Genomic DNA, 16,351 nt, shown 5'->3' on the forward strand with positions numbered 1-16,351 from the left:
GAGGAACCACCAAATTGTTTTTCAAAGGCACTGCATGATTTTACATTTCCACCAGCAATATGCAAAGGTTCTAATTTCTCCACATCCTTGTCAACACTTGTTATTTTGTTATTGTTAAAAATTATTATAGCCACTCTAGTAGGTATGAAGTAGTCTCTCATTGTGGTTTTGATTCACGTTTCCCTAATGACTAATGACGCTAAGCGTCTTTTCATGAACTTATTTACCATTTGTATATCTTCTCTGGAGAAGTGTCTAATCAAATCCTTTGCCCATTTTTAAAAATTGGGTTGTTTGTCTTTTAGTTCTTGAGTTTTAGGAGTTCTTAACATATTCTGGATATTAAACCTTTATCAGATACATGATTTGCAAGATTTTCTCATATTCTGTAGGGTTTTTTTTCACTTTCTTGACAATGTTCTTTGATGCACAAAAGTTTTTAATTTTTGATGAATTTATCTCTATTTTTCTTAGGTTCTACTAACCTTTGACAGAATCTCTCAACTCCCCCTTTTATAAGATAAGGATAAGAGTGCCCAGTATAGAATGACAGACTGAGCCAGTTAACACCCTGAAAACGGAGTTGCAGGAATAAGAGATACCCAATGTTTTATGAACTCCTGAAGGATCTTTTCCATCTGTGTGACATTCTTAAGTCAGTTGTTGGTTTTCACCAAAGTAAAACCTCTACCTGACAACACTGTTAACCCAACTTTGAGTTATTCCCTAAACCTAACAGTAATTAATGTGAACTATTTAAAAAATAATTTAGAATCTTTACACTCACTCAGATTGGAAGTTTCCATTCTGCACTTCTACAAATGTATACAATCTGACTGTGTACATGCCTTATTTCTTCCATTAACCCAGAGGGAACTGGTGGGCATCTCAGCATCTATCCAATTCCAGTCGAGAAGAATGACAGTCTCTGAGATTCCTAGTAAAAATTTTCATGGGACGCACCCCTCAAACCCTCTGGCAAAAGATTTTGGTCCTTTAAAAGAACTTCCTGCCATCTTCTATTGGATTTGTAAGAGACTTAGGAATGGCTATTAAGACCATGCATGTATGCATATCCTAATTGGCAAGCCATCCTTATCATACTCATGGACACCTCTTTATATCATGAGTATTGGTGAACAAGGCAAACAGAGAACCCAGTACCATGGAGGAGAATTTCCCAGGATGCAGCTGCAGCTCAGGGGACATCATCTGACCTTCAGTATAACTCAATCTGTATAACAGGAAACTCACCACGATGATAGTCTCCTTGTATAACAAGCTTTCCTTGGGCATTTCTGACAGCTGATTATCACTTTTTCCCCTGTTGAAAACATTTAGTTCACTGCTGTCTGGAATGTCTATTTCTTTGTGGGGTACTCATGATACCAGATGTCTCATAATTGTTTTGGTCTTTCCCATCAGAAAGGAAACTTGGCTTGGTAGAAAACATTCAAAAAGTATCTTGAGCTATCGGGTCACTATAAACATTCTCAAAACTGTATTTGCAAAAGCCAGCATGCTGTTAAAACAATTACATGCTCTATCTCAGTTCCAAACAGCCAATGGTGTTTTGCAGAATTGCTTATAATTTGAGAAACTGGAAACAACCTAAATGTCCGTTATCGTGGGAACGATACTAAACTATGGTATATCCAACCTATGGACATCTCTGCAACAATTAAACAGAACAGATTTATATTACATGTTCTAACATAGGAGGATTTCCAGATCTAGATATATTATTGAGGAACAAAAGCAAGTTGGGTAGCAATGATTTACAGAGGCAATGGTTATTTGTAATGACCATTTATATAAAACAAGGAAAACATACTTGCCTATAGTACATCTGTATGTCTATAAATGCACAGAAAAATATGTGAAAGGGCAAGAGGTCTGAGATTGGGGGTAGTGGTCAAAGAGTACTTTATAAAGTTTTACTTTTTTTATAAAGTATGTGTATTTGTGTATTCCTTGTGTAATTTAAAATACAGATGCTAACTGGTGGTGAAGAAAATCAGATACCTTAGAGTTAGGGATGTGAATCGGCTGTTAAAGAATATAACTGCCTTCAGGTCTAACTTCCTTTCTACCAATCAGAATTCTGGGAACTCAGCAAGAAGCAAATTCTTGGCTTAGTCAATATAGGAAGTTGAAGTCAACCAGGTAAAACAACTAATTTGCATCTTAAGGGAGAATTTACCTACAACATTCTTAGCTGTTTTAGTAAAGGTAGGGTCCTCTGAGGACTGGAGTAGCAAAGGGATTTCTCTAGACGATCTCATCTTCCCCAAATTGCTGCCATCTCATGGAAACTGAAGCCTTTCAAGGGGGAGAGGAAAAATAAAGGACCAGTGGCTAGACTTATTTTAAACACCTAAGCTTTATAAAACTTCTTTCATCCACATGTCTCTTAAGAAAACTGTCAAAGCAACAAAGAAGCAAAGTGGAAACAGATGTTTTTCTACCAAAAATGCTCTCAGGAATGGTTTCAGATATTCATGTGTGTTTTCTAATTAACTGTACCAACCAACTTTTCTTGTCCACCATGACAGCCCCTGACATGTTTCTCGGGTCCCTCTGGGCACACATGCTCAGACAGAGCCTGGTCCCGGCCGCCTAGGTTCCCAGCAAGCCCTGTGTACAGAGGAAGGCATGGGGCTCCTGGTCAATTCAGCCTGAGAGCATCCTGAACTACAAGCCCAAGAGTGCGTGCTCAGCAGGCCAAGCGAGGGCAATGGCATTTTATTCTCCGGCTGATTTCGTTTTCCCTTTGGGGGAAGGGTAGCCCCCGGAACTCCTCTGGGATGTGAAGGGTCTCGGGAACACAAGCTCTCCCCCTCCAGTTCACGACCCCTCCCCCAAATCTCTAATTTTAGGCACCTTAGTTGTTAAAGGCATTTAACTTTAACTCCATTTGACTTCAATTGTGTCCAAATTACTGTAGAAAGTAAGAAGACAACAAGCTGTAAATATGAAGAGAGACAGAAAATCATTGAGAATCCCGCCTTTATGAATATTTGATGAAGAAAGGTTAGATCCATAGCGGGTAAATTATAAGAAATTATGTCCATCATGTGACTCTGTCAGCAAAGGTTAATACAAATGGGTTGGGACTTAGTTGGGATGACAACGCAGATTAAAAAAGATCTGTCCTGTCCTCGCTGCAATTAGTTTTTCTCGTATTATTAGTGTAATAGAGTTGATCATTAGGCTTATGGCAACAGAACCACTGCTCGGTTGAAATCATTTTGTTTTGCAGACCAGCGCTGCATTTTCACAATAAATTTTTCATCTCTGTTCATCTTGCCCTTAATTGTGTGTGTGGTAGCTGTGGGCAGGATCCAATTATTAACTCTTTTGATCCTACAATGTCCTTGCCGTCAAGTACGCTGATTACATGCAGACTGAACGGGCGATCCTACATTTTTCTGAAGCTGGATACGTGGCTCTCGTGGCTCATTTAGTGCGAGCAGAAAAATGGTTATTTTTGCTCAAATAACAGCCCCAGTCGAGTGTGAAATTGTATATAATTGTGCTATAGGATCTTGCCCAGGTTAAAGGTCTTCTTGGGGCTTCCATTAGGAACCTCATTTCTCAGGTATTTATGATTCGTTTTCCACTTTTACAAAATCCAGCATCGTGGACCCCGACAGCTGAAGGCGGAATTTATCCAAGTGGTGGCTTGGATTTCCAAGGGTACCATCATGCCCTTTCAACAAGGTTGAAGAGCTTGGAGACAGAAGCAAAAGAGAGGGTGGGGTGAATAACAAGTAAAGAAAGACAAATCAGAGGGTGGTAACGTTTCTAGCTATTCCAGACCAGGCTCTAAACAAACAACTTCTAAACAAATTGCAACGACGTGGTGCTAGCTTATTCACCATCACTCTGCTCCTTATAGAAAACTCCACCGCCTTTACCAAAGACTTTCTTTGGATACCTACACACCACGCATCATATCCCTTTCATCAAGTTGCTATGCATTTTTTAAACGAGGGATATGGCTGATGGAATGTTTGAAGATCAATACAGGATGAGGAGAAAGGCAAAGATGATTTTTGCCACAGAGGGTGTGTCAAGGAGGGGAAGATGAAGAGAATAGAGTGCACTCACAACAGAAAAGAAAACTGAAAAATAAAAACCTAAACACATAGATGTAATAAACACTAAAAAAAAAAAAAAAATCAAGAGACCCTAGAGGCCCAATGAGAAGGCAAAGTGTTGTTCCAAATCTAAAGTAAAGCTGGAAACTGTGGATAACTAGGGAAAAATGGTCTCGGGAAGGGTTAAGTGTGACAGCCAAAAGAATAATCGGAACTGTCATGCCTGTAGCAATCTCACTGTAGAAGCGGTGTCTAAGCAAGGTCCACTGAGAGTTCCCCCCAACTGAAGCATACGCTCTGCCCGCACTTACCGTCATCCCAAAGTAGGAAATTTAACACATCAGGGAGCTTGCCGGATTATCAGATCAACTAATCAATAGCATTGACAATACTTCTGCCTAAAAGCATGGGGGAGCAGTAAGCAAGGCACCAAAGCAGACAGGATCTTTGCCAATACATTACCTTGGGCCTTTGACTTCTGCCAAGGGCCCCAGAGGCACAGGACTTTTCTTCCCAAGACCTGGGATTTTCTGCCTAAGTGACTTTGACCTGCTTGAGTCGAGTCAATTGCATCCTTCATCAGGAACAGGTACGGGGGACATACGCAAGTGGCGCAGACCCAGTCTCCCAGGCATCAGAAGCAGCATGCTGGGTCATGCCATTACCCGCTCTCGGCAGCCCTCCCTCCCAGCCTCTGTAAATCCCAGTTGTGTATGTGTAACGTTGTTGGACTCAGTGGAATACAAATGGCTTCTCTGTGTACCTGTATGGCTCCTGAGACTTGAGCCACCTGAAGAGTTCTCTTCCCTCTGTGTGACCTACACCTGGCGGCTCTGAAAAGACATTCTGGCCCCTCTCAACTCACTGAATTTAATGCTCCAGAAAGTAACCAGATTTCTTCACAGAGGATGAAGGCTAGCTCAGAGAGACAAAGCAAATACACTCTTCACGTGCCCACGTCTACAAAAGAGCATTCGGGGCAAGGCGGAACCCAACTCGCTGAATCCACACCAAACATGCTCTGTGGCGTTTGACCATCTGCCCCAAGCCGCTGCTGCTGCTGTAGCAATGTGGATGCCAGCTCTCCAATAACAGGATGAATCCCAAGTCGAGAAACACATTTGTAGCTGATAAAGCCTAGAATAGGACCGTTCTGAACATTTAGGTCTCTGCTATGGGTAAGTTACTTGATTTAACTTTCTTAACTCTGCATAATCATTGGAAGTTTATTGATGAGGAAATTGAGACTTAGAGAAAGAGGCTAAATAACTTATCCAAGGACATGGAGCTCCTCCAAGGAAAGACTGGGACTCAAATCCAGGCTTGCCAGGCTCCAAACCACTACACCCCAAACTCTGTGTACCACCCAATGTTGCCTCATTTCTACCAGCGGAACAAAAGACAGCTCACCAAATGCAGTAAAGGCAAACAGACGAAACGTCAGCCCCCCAGACTCCCAGAGAATAAGATGGCACCCTTTGGAAGGAACAGTGCTGTGGGTGTTTGCTCTGGTCTCCAACAGGACATAGAACGGGGGTGTACGAATGGGACTTAAAGAGGTAAAACGCGGAACTTATGTGAACACGGAGCCCTCGTAGTCCACATCTGCACCAGCCACTGGGCTCTCTTAACCATGACAAAGCCAAGGTTTTCTAAAATGGGCATATTATTGTAGTCTGCCTGGCTGTGCTGTAACTATTTCAAGGACTATTAAATTAAACCCTGGAGACAGTTTCCCTTAAGATAAAGAGCATGCTTTTTATTGTGCCATCAAAGGAGACCAGAAAACCTGAAGCTTTCAGCTTTAAAGACAACATAATGAGATCAGAGATTTTGCTTGCAAAGAAATTAACTTTCGGTTAATTAATGAAAGTAACCTTAAACAGCGGGCGTGTTGCCAACAACCAGGACACTATAATAAAAAGGAGGCGGGAAGATAATGGGCTGCTTTCAAGGGGCCAGGGCTCAGCAGCCCAGAAAAGAAATTTGATGAGGATGCTGCGTGTAAATTTGATCTCAAATTCTTAAGATGAACAAATAATAGTCTTATCTGTAATAAAGTCTGCTACAAATGCTTTCTTTTCGCCCCTAATTTTCTGTTCAATTTAGATAGAAGATTTAATTAGATGTTGGTGAAACACCAGTTATTTAATAAAACCCTTAATAAAAATCTAATCTATGTTACACAGAAACCACTGGAACGTAATCACAATTTGAAAAAATACGTTTTAGAGTATTTACTTTTTACAATTAAGAAAATACGTGGACGTGACATGTTCTGTATTCTGTTCAAGGTAAGAGCTAAGAAGGCAAACCCAATTTAAAAAAAGAGAAAAAAGCCCCCAAACTGCAACCCTTTCTCCCTTCTCATAAAGTTTGTTTTTAAAGGTTTTCTTTTGTCTTTTGCAACCAACAGGGGTCCTTGAACCTGAAAGAAGAATGATCCCTCCCACCTCATAAACTTTTTAAACTAAAATTTGCTGATCATGAGAAACTGACTTTTAAGGATTCCTAAAATTGTCTGAGAAACAACATGGGCCCCTAAGTCTGTTCAATCCAATTGTAATTTTACCATTATAGACTATGGGAATCCTGAAATTCAACAACAAAAAAAAGAGTATGATAAATTAATGGATCAAGAGTGACACAGCACATACGAAGGTGATGTTAAGGACGTTTTGAGTATATGCCTAAGCTTCTAAGTACTTTAACCAGACGCAGAATTCTGAACTGGACGTCCCGAGCCCCCCAGATTTCACTCAATATGGGGATCCTCTGAGGTCACGTTTCCTACATAAAACTTTTATATTGGTGGGGATGTTGGTTTCCATGTGAAGTTGCTTGTGTAAGTTCCCAGCCTCTGGAGCAAGAATTAAGTGGCACTGGAGCCAAACTTTTTGAAACATCGGTGATCTACTTTCTACACGTTCAGTGAAAGCAGTTGGATACCTTAGAGGCAGTGACACCACCCGGGACTCAACAGTTCAATTTCCTATATGCCATGTCTCTTTCCTTGACATTGCAGAGCTCTGATTGAAATAATTTCTCAAATACACAGAGCGGGGGTGGAATTTAACTGAAGTAGAAGCATTAATTCCCCCGCTCTGAAGGGGGCACGTAAATGCAGGTGGAAATCAGTCTATTTTCTGCTGTGGCTCTAACTGACCCAGCACCAAAACTCACATGCCTAGGAAATGAACCCTGTGTCCTTGGCCATGGCCATGTGGCATCTCTGCTCAAGTCTGATTTGAGACGGTTGCTGTTTAATGCATCTGGATGTTGCGATCATCCAGATTTAATCATCAGGATGGGGTTCCGCTGTATATAAATTTAAATAATGGCTCCTCCTCTCTCGAAGGAAGGAAAGTCCATAGAATTTGCCCATCTGTTCCGCAGGGCTGTTCATTTTGAGTTTCTGATTAGATGCCTCCTACTATCCTGGGCATGCCATAAGCTCCAAACAATGCCTCAGTGTTTGGGGGCATCTGATGATTTATAGTGCTTGTTATTTTTGGTTCCAATCTGATTCCTCTTTGGCTACTGACACCAGGGCAGGGCGTGGTATGGACTGAACATGGCCAGAGCTTATTTCAATACCTTGTGCACAAGAGGCAGCCCGTGGAGGGGGGTGGTTGTTATCGGGCACTTTGGGGCCACACAGCCACTCAAGAATGTGTCCTGGTTGGGGGGCAGGTTGGATTTCACTTCTGTGTCTGCCACGCTGACCTGCATGGCTGGCTTGGCCACTCACACAAGCTCAACCCCAGACTGGGCTGGAGGACAAGAGAAATTATGGACCTGCCACAGGGTTCCTGGAAAATGGAATGAGGACACAGTAAGAAAACCATCTGAAATACGATCTCATTGCCTCCTGTGGGAGGGGGGGCATGAGACAGCCCCGCGAGCCCCTGTGCCTGTATCTCTTTCCAAGGGGCACTAACTTCCCTCAGTCACCTCCCCTCCCTCCCCTCTACAAGCTGGCTTCTCCTTCTCTGCAGTCTTGCCATGCCCAGGGACAAGAGACACATTCTTTTGTTGGAAAAAAAAAACATTGATGTGCTTCCAGGTCTGAAAAGCCAAAGGGGGGAAAAATCCCAACCCATGTTTTGGTAGAAAGCACAGAGGCCATCTCTGAAGCTTTCTTAAATATTAACATTATAAGGAGGAGACATGGGATTCTGCTCCACTTGTGGGTTTTACACAACAACGTGCCTCAACAGCATCTTTTGGAGCCTGTGACGCCTCTGAGCACGAGCTGTTCTTCCAGAGGGATGTTGACGTTTGTGGTCTATTAAGCAAGCAATGCGTAAGTAAAAGCATATTCTTGCAGGAGAACATTGACGCAAGCGCTCCGGCCCAAAGTGCGCCTAAGTCGGTCCCTTCTCCCGTTGGTTTTGTTCAAGAGAAGTTTCCATAACGGGACAAGGGTAATGGCCAGCTCTGGTGTTCAAACAATTATTGACCAGGTGACAATCTTTGTGTTGCCGGGGAAGCTCCTGGGTGATGGGCGCTTCAAACTGATATTCAAGGCAACCCGGCTCTGACGTCTTGGCGTAGCTACGAGTCCCCTCACTGTTGACAGCTTAGCCTCAGTGGTTGAGACCCTGAGCTTTGGAGTCCAAGAGAGGCGTGGGGTGGAGTCCTGACTGCGTGACTGAACTTGGGAAAATGACAAAACCTTGCTAAGTGTCCTTACCAGTAAGTAGGGATACAAATACCTATTTCATGCAGCTGCCATGAGGACTCAGAGAGGTCCCGGGTGTGAAGGGTGTAAAAGCACAGTGCCTGGCACAGAGGCACTAGCTCAATCAATGGCAGCTATTATTCTTAGTGTGTTATCTTCCCTGGCGCTTGGTGGCTGCACGCTGTGACAGTTTTTGCAACAGTCATTCCATCATTAGTCAAAAGTGCCTCTACTTGGGCTTCCCTGGTGGCACAGTGGTTGGGAGTCCGCCTGCCGATGCAGGGGACATGGGTTCGTGCCCCGGTCCGGGAAGATCCCACATGCCACGGAGAGGCTGGGCCCGTGAGCCATGGCCGCTGAGCCTGCGCGTCCGGAGCCTGTGCTCCGCAGCGGGAGAGGCCACAGCAGTGAGAGGCCTACATACGGCAAAAAAAAAAAAAAAAAAAAAAAAAAAAGTGCCTCTACTTTTCTCTTAAACATGATTCTTAGCCCTCTCTAGTATTCCAAAGCATGGAGGTCAGCCTTTGGTTGGTAGTGAGAGCCACCTGAAACAATTTAAGGCTCCAGTGCAGAGGGGAGAAAATGTTGGCTCAAGGGTGACATTTTGCTCCCAGACATTTATTTTGGTCCCGACAGTCTTGGTTTTGTACTTAAAAAAAAAAAAAAAAGTGAATTAGTTATTTAAAAAGAAAAGAAAAGAAAAAGAAACCTAGAGATTTCGCTCAACAATCCTGATGTTTGGCTTTGCTTGAAAAACTGAAAGATCTGCTTACCTGGGTCCATATTCCCCCAGGGTGGCAACAGGCGGGAGCTGAGTAGCGGCTGCCCCCTTTAGACTGGACACACGTGCTCCAGTGTGAGTCAAATCCCACCTCTCCATGCTTGGCCTGCTTCGTTCATCTCTATTACCAGGTCCTACTCCAGTCACTGGGCTGTAAAAGAGCCAGCCCGTTTCTGTGGCCATTAGCCATCCACTGGTTGTCTGGCATCTTGCACGATGCGGCCATTTTGCTTTCTGAATTTTCAGTTCAGAAGGGCCTTGGTTCAGAAGGGCTTCAGTATTGTCTCATGAGTGGCCCCACTCCACAGGAGTTCCTTGGTAGATTCTACATGCTTCTCCCAGAGTGACCATCAACAACAATCAGCCTGTCTGTCCATCATTTGTTTACGGTCTCTAACTCTAGGCAAATTGATGGATGTATTTCCTTCCGTGGTATCAGCCCTGGCTCCACTTGGAGGTCAGTTCAGACCCAGAGAATATCAGGAGATATCAGATCACAAAGCCCAGAATCAAGTTCATTCTTGGTTTGGTCATCCTGTGCCTATGTTTCCTTATTATCATTGATTATGTCAGCAGGCACTGAATTCACTAGGTACTCATAAACACTATCCCATCTCCAGGGACACGCTTAGCATATCTGACAGCTGAAGTAGACCATTTTTCACACCCCTTGCCTCTATATCATAAAATTTTCTCAATAACTATCATATAATAATCAGTAATAATAACTTCCTTGATTTAGTCTTCAATTTAAAATAATCAATGAACAATTAAAGAATACACTGTAACTTAAAAATATGATTCAAATTCAGTCAAATATTTTACATAGGGAACTGAAATTTTCATTTACCAAATAAAAACTATTACACAGAGTGGTTTGCAAACGGTTTCACTGTTTTAAGTTTTAAACAAAAATAAAAACTTCAAGTGGTCACATGGTATGGCAGAGTTTAAGTACCCCAACTGTTGTTTCTTTCTCTTGTCTATTACTGCTTATTTCCCATCTACTGTTTAGATGCAGAAATACGTGGCGCCATAGTGGCTGGAGACATACACCACACCTGAAGCGAGGTTCAATCAATTCTAAATGGTAATCAACTCACTCTTTTAAAAAAATTTTATTTATTTATTTATTTATTTATTTATTATTTATTTATTTTGGTTGCGCTGGGTCTTAGTTGCAGCACGCGGGATCTAGTTCCCCAACCAGGGATCAACCCAGGCCCTCTGCATTGGGAGCACAGAGTCTTACCCACTGGACCACCAGGGAAGTCCCCAGTAATGAATTTAGTCTTGAGGTGAACAGGTGCAGTTGAGCCCATGTGTGTCAGTTGCTGACTGCATAAATGAGAATTCTCTGAATGAATGTCTATGTAGAATACAATATTCATTAAACAATATGTTCCTAAAATGTGCTAATTTAAAGCTTATATATACATGAGTAAACTTCAGGAGTAATTCAGAAATTGTATGGATGTTAGATCAACACAAGCTTTTTTTAGAGAGGAGTGAGTATTCTAATGTGGCTGTTGTTTAGAAGTGGCAGAGAATGGTGCTATAGAAAAGCGGACAGACTCCTCCCACTGCCCCATCCTTGGTACGTCACTGCCCAGCTCTTAACTTGATTTCGGCTTTTCGTGGTTAAGACATTCTGGTCCAGTTTCCAGACCCCTTTTGGCCTAGAACTTTAGTTGGAGTCTTTTTTTTTTTTTTTTTTTTTGCGGTACGCGGGCCTCTCCCGTTGCAGAGCACAGGCTCCGGACACACAGGCTCAGCGGCCATGGTTCACAGGCCCAGCCGCTCCGTGGCATGTGGGATCTTCCTGGACCGGGGCACGAACCCGTGTCCCCTGCATCGGCAGGCGGACTCTCAACCACTGCGCCACCAGGGAAGCCCTAGTTGAAGTCTTTGATCTTCTCTTCCCAAATCCACTAAATCTGGATTCTTGGTCCAACTGCCTGCCATTCTGGCCTCCAGAGCTTTTGCTTGACTCTTCCTTCGGACTCAGCTCACCATACCAAACCCTTCAGCTACCTGTGCCCTTGCTGTCTGCTTTTTTCATCTCACCATCCTTTGCCTTTCACGAGTTCTCTGGATATGAACACTTGCCTGACTGAGGGGACTTGATAAGCTTTCTTTCCTGTTTAGCTGGACTCTTGGCACAAACTCCTTAGCATCCCACTGCTGCCTAAATCTCCAAGCGGCAACCACAGGATAAGCATCATTTTGATATGAGTAGCTGTGGGGTGAGGTGGAGAGGGGGCAGCTAGGGATGCATACTTGGCCTTGAGTATGACTCACCGGGGATGCTAGCGACCAACTGCCTGTGGAAATGGATGGGTTACAAATGGTGGCCAAGCTTACCGATATCAAGGTTAAAAGAGGTGACAACGCTGCAGGTGTTAGGCTGGGTCTGGGATTTAATGCTTTATCTGACTCCACACTGTGTCTGCTGGGCTCCCAAAGGCGACTTCGGCATTCATGGTGTCTATTTCTTAGGACAGTATATTGCCCGATAGCAGAATTTATGGTCTTTAGTTCTGAGATGTCAATAAAATCACCTAGCCATGTGAGGGCTTTCTCCAGAACAGTCTAATATAGAATGCTTATCTTATTCAGGCACAACATCAGCTTTTAATATCCCACTAAATCTGCAAATCAATCCACGATTTTTAAGATTTTTTCAGAGGAGTCTTAGGCAGCAGCCTGTATATATGCTGCTGCTGATGCTCATTAATTTTATCAGAGAATCACACATGTCAATAATCACATAGGCCAGTTACCTGAAACTGTTTTCCTCTGCTTTTAAAATTTTGACCTATAAATATTATCAGAAACAAGAGCTTTCAAAAAGGGTAGTGGTTGTGCCTCATCTTTCTGGAAAACCAAGACAGAGGTTCAATACTTAATTCTAAATCCTCAGCATCCATTATTAACACATGTGCCTTTACTCATTTGCAACAAGGGATAATAACCCCAGCCTTTCATCCCATTTCAAATGAAATACTACAAAGGGAACATTTTAACATGCAGCTATGATAGGCTAAATGATGACTGTATTCTATTTAGTTAGCCCCTAAAATCTAACAAAATATCCATATCCAATCAAACATGCTGCCTAATAACTCCACAAGATAATTTGTATGTATATAACATATATGTAGCACACATATATACATACATGTGTTGTATATATTCATAAATGTAAACATACATGTGTATATGAAATGCGTAGGACATAGTTTCAATGGGGGGTTTATAACAGTGTGTTTGAAGAACAGTATTCAAATGACTTTTTTATATTCTTTACCATACATACTTGCTTTGTGCAATTCAAATGTTGCCCAGTTTTGTATGGCTGTTATATGTTTCTAGGATGCTGCTTTGAAAAATCTGGGCCACCTTCAAAGATTTTATAAAGTGACTCCTTTATTCTCATAAAGAGGAGAAAGAGAGGTTAATCATCTATTGACTCCTCAGTCTCTTTACTGGCATAGAGCTTGGGTGTTAGTAAATTTCCGCTTTTTAGTTACCCAACAAACATACATCAGCAGGAGGTGCAGATAAAGGTCGAAAGATTAAGCTTTGTCACTCAAATGATAATTAAAAAGAGTATTTTAAACACACTGTAAATATACACAAGCCATCACAAAATCATCAAAACCCTGACAGAGCTCACCACCTCCAGAGCATATAGACTACCTGGGAGAGGGATATTGATGTTAAGTCCTGCTTGTCTTGGAAGATTGTCATTAACTGTCCCAAGCCTGCACTCAGCCAGCCACCTGAGCTAGGGCAAGACGGGGAATCTGGCTTCACACATTCTAGTGGCAGATTAGTGGGATTTGGGACAAGCGGTTTAATATGCATTTAATTGTGATCCTTTTTTATTCCATTCCAAGATGCCTTAAAATATATTATTCCAAGCACTTAAACAAAAACGACAGAAATCAAGATTCTGTTGTCCTGCTTTTAAAAAATAATTTCATATACAGGAAAGATTTGGGGAAAGCAGATTAATTTCTACTAAACATTTCATTTATAACATGTCATAAAAAGACACACGAGCCCATGTATATTAGAAGCATGCAGTAACATCACCTTTCATAAAAAGAAAAGCTTGTCATCACAATCTTATTAGGGTGTCATGCATTGTTAACCTGGTAAAATATTTCTGTATATTCCAATTAGTGCGACCATTTACTGGCACAGACATTACAGGGAAAACTATCTTCTTTCAAAAAAAGTCCTTTCCACTGGGAACGAATCCTTTGTTTGACAATTCAGAGAATGTTATTTAGAGATTTTAATTGCTCAGTTGATGTGTGGCTGGATCTCAATAATCAAAACAATAAAATTGTTGGGGTTTATTTTTTTGACAACTGTAATAAAATGTTGGTAGTGTCCAGGGATAGTTAACTCGAGCTGGATTGACACTGTCAGGCTCTTTCCCATGTATCTTTTTTATCAGAGGCAAACAGTAATTTTTTTAAAAGTAAAAAGTGCATTAATAACATGGCCATTATCAAGATATTCCAAATACAACTTAATGTCTACATGAACAATCCGACTGGATTATCTATAACAATCTCATCTGATTATCTATGAAAAGGAGTTACAGATTTTAATGAAAAAGAAAATAATTCTTCAAATCAGTTAGAAAAAGCGAAACACTTCAATAAAAATGGGTAAAAGACATGGACAAATATTTCACAAAAGAAGAAATGTAAATAGCCATTTAAATAGAAGAAAACACTGCTACTTCATTAGTAATCAAAAGAATGTAAATGAAATCAAGGAGACTCTGGTTTCCTAATCTATCAAATTGAAACAATTTACACACAACACACACAGACACTTACACAATTACCAGGGCTGTTGTAAAGGCACAGGAAAACAGGCTTGCTCATAGACTACTGGTGGACGCTATATAATTGGTTCAACCTTTTGGAAGAATATTTTAGTAATATGTGTCAGAAGCCTTTAAAATGTGCATATTGTTTGACTCAGGAATTCAATTCTCAGGAATTTATCTTAAGGTGATAAAAATTCATACAAAATTTTTATACAAGGATACTCATCCCAGCGCTTTATATGTTAAGGAAAAAATAGGAAACAACCTAAGTGTTCAACAATAGGAGAAAAATTAAATAAATATGGCATATTTATACAAGGGAATCCTAGTTTCTATTAACAATCATGTTCCCAGGGAATATTTAAAGATATGAAAAAATGTTTATGATATAGTAAGTGAAAAAAATCCTAATTTTGCTTTAAAAAGTATATACGTAACAACAAGGACCTACTGTATAGCACAGGGAACTATATTCAATATCTTGTAATAACCTATGATGGAGAAGGATCTGAAAAAGAATACATATACGTGTATATATATATATAACTGAATTACTTTGCTGTGCACCTGAAACTAACACAACATTGTAAAGCAACTATACTTCAATTTTTTAAAAAGTATATACATATGTATGTATGAATGCATTGAAAAAAGATTGGGAGACAATACACTAAAAAAATACGCACAGTTGTTACCTCAACGTTGTGGGATTATAGGAGACGTCTTTTCTGTTTTATATATCTTTAAATTAAAAAAAAATGATTTCGATGAGTGCAGATTACATGCTAATTTAAAACATGCTCACTGAAAAAGCAAACTCAGAAATATTGTTTATTTTAAAATGTTTCCTACTTTATTTTCGAAATAACTTCCCTTATGGAACATACACTTATATCTAAATATGTTTCTTCTTTGAAGAAGAAGAAGAGTCTGCGGTATCTACACAATGGTAAATTTTACAGATACGTGGAAATAAGGCATTTTTCAAAGTTGACAAGGGTGGAACTGGCCGTTAGGATGGTCAGGCCCCAGGTCTGAGAAAATAGTTTGCTCATTTTACAATGTTAATGCACTGGACGGAATGCAGGACACCCGAAACATGACTTTGGTGCCAAGGGAAACTGAGCATTTGGTCTGGCACAAACAACTGGCTGTCCTAACAGTCGACAGGAGAAACACAAATCAGCAAGGGATTTGCACTTAATTTTGACTTAAAAATTCTATCAATGGGGAAATTCTTATTTTAAATACTCATATTCAGAAGAAGAATTCCTCCCGGCCATCGTCAGCTTTCCCACACCCACCTTCCCAACCCCAAAACACACACACAGGGACTTTCTGACTTCTTTTTTTCAGGGCCTACAAAGCCCTGGCGTGAACTTGGGGACCACACACATTAACTGAAATCCCAGGCCAAGCTTGACCGTGAAGATGAAGACCATTATGACCTTGCTTAGGTGAGATGTTTCGAAGTCTTCACATTTTTCACTTTGAGAGTGAAAATTCATTAAGTTGCTGACTAAAGAGTCAGAGCACAGAGACATCCTATTATCTTCTCTAACTTAGTCTGCCTCCTGTCCAGCAACTTCTATATTTTTTCTTTTCTACTGGATTCCATTCGGGAAGAAAGGCATCCTGACTCTTGAGAAGGCCATCTATTCTGGTCTATTTGAAGATGAGGAATGGAATACGACACGTATGAGAGGAAGAAAAATGAATTTTGCACAGTTACTGGTTTATTGACTGAGCACCTACTATGTGTTGAATGCTTTATCACGTTGTGTATTATCTCATTTATCTCACATTTCACAGAATACCAAACCCCAGCCTGGTAAAGTCCTCTCTCCTCCAACTCTAGCCAGGATAATTCATTATGACCATCAATATTAAGGCAGCTTTCAAAACGCAAAGTTTAAGAACTAGCTCAG

General features: G+C 41.1%; 1 protein-coding gene across 1 annotated transcript in view; it reads right to left on the minus strand.

The window, feature by feature from the left end:
* The window catches only part of FTO (FTO alpha-ketoglutarate dependent dioxygenase), a 372,431-nt gene that overhangs the window by 21,430 nt on the left and 334,650 nt on the right, over positions 1-16,351 (minus strand). The window lies entirely within an intron of this gene.

This window comes from Mesoplodon mirus, assembly GCF_964341445.2.
Source record: "Mesoplodon mirus genome assembly, chromosome: 19".
In the NCBI taxonomy this organism is placed as follows: domain Eukaryota; kingdom Metazoa; phylum Chordata; class Mammalia; order Artiodactyla; family Ziphiidae; genus Mesoplodon; species Mesoplodon mirus.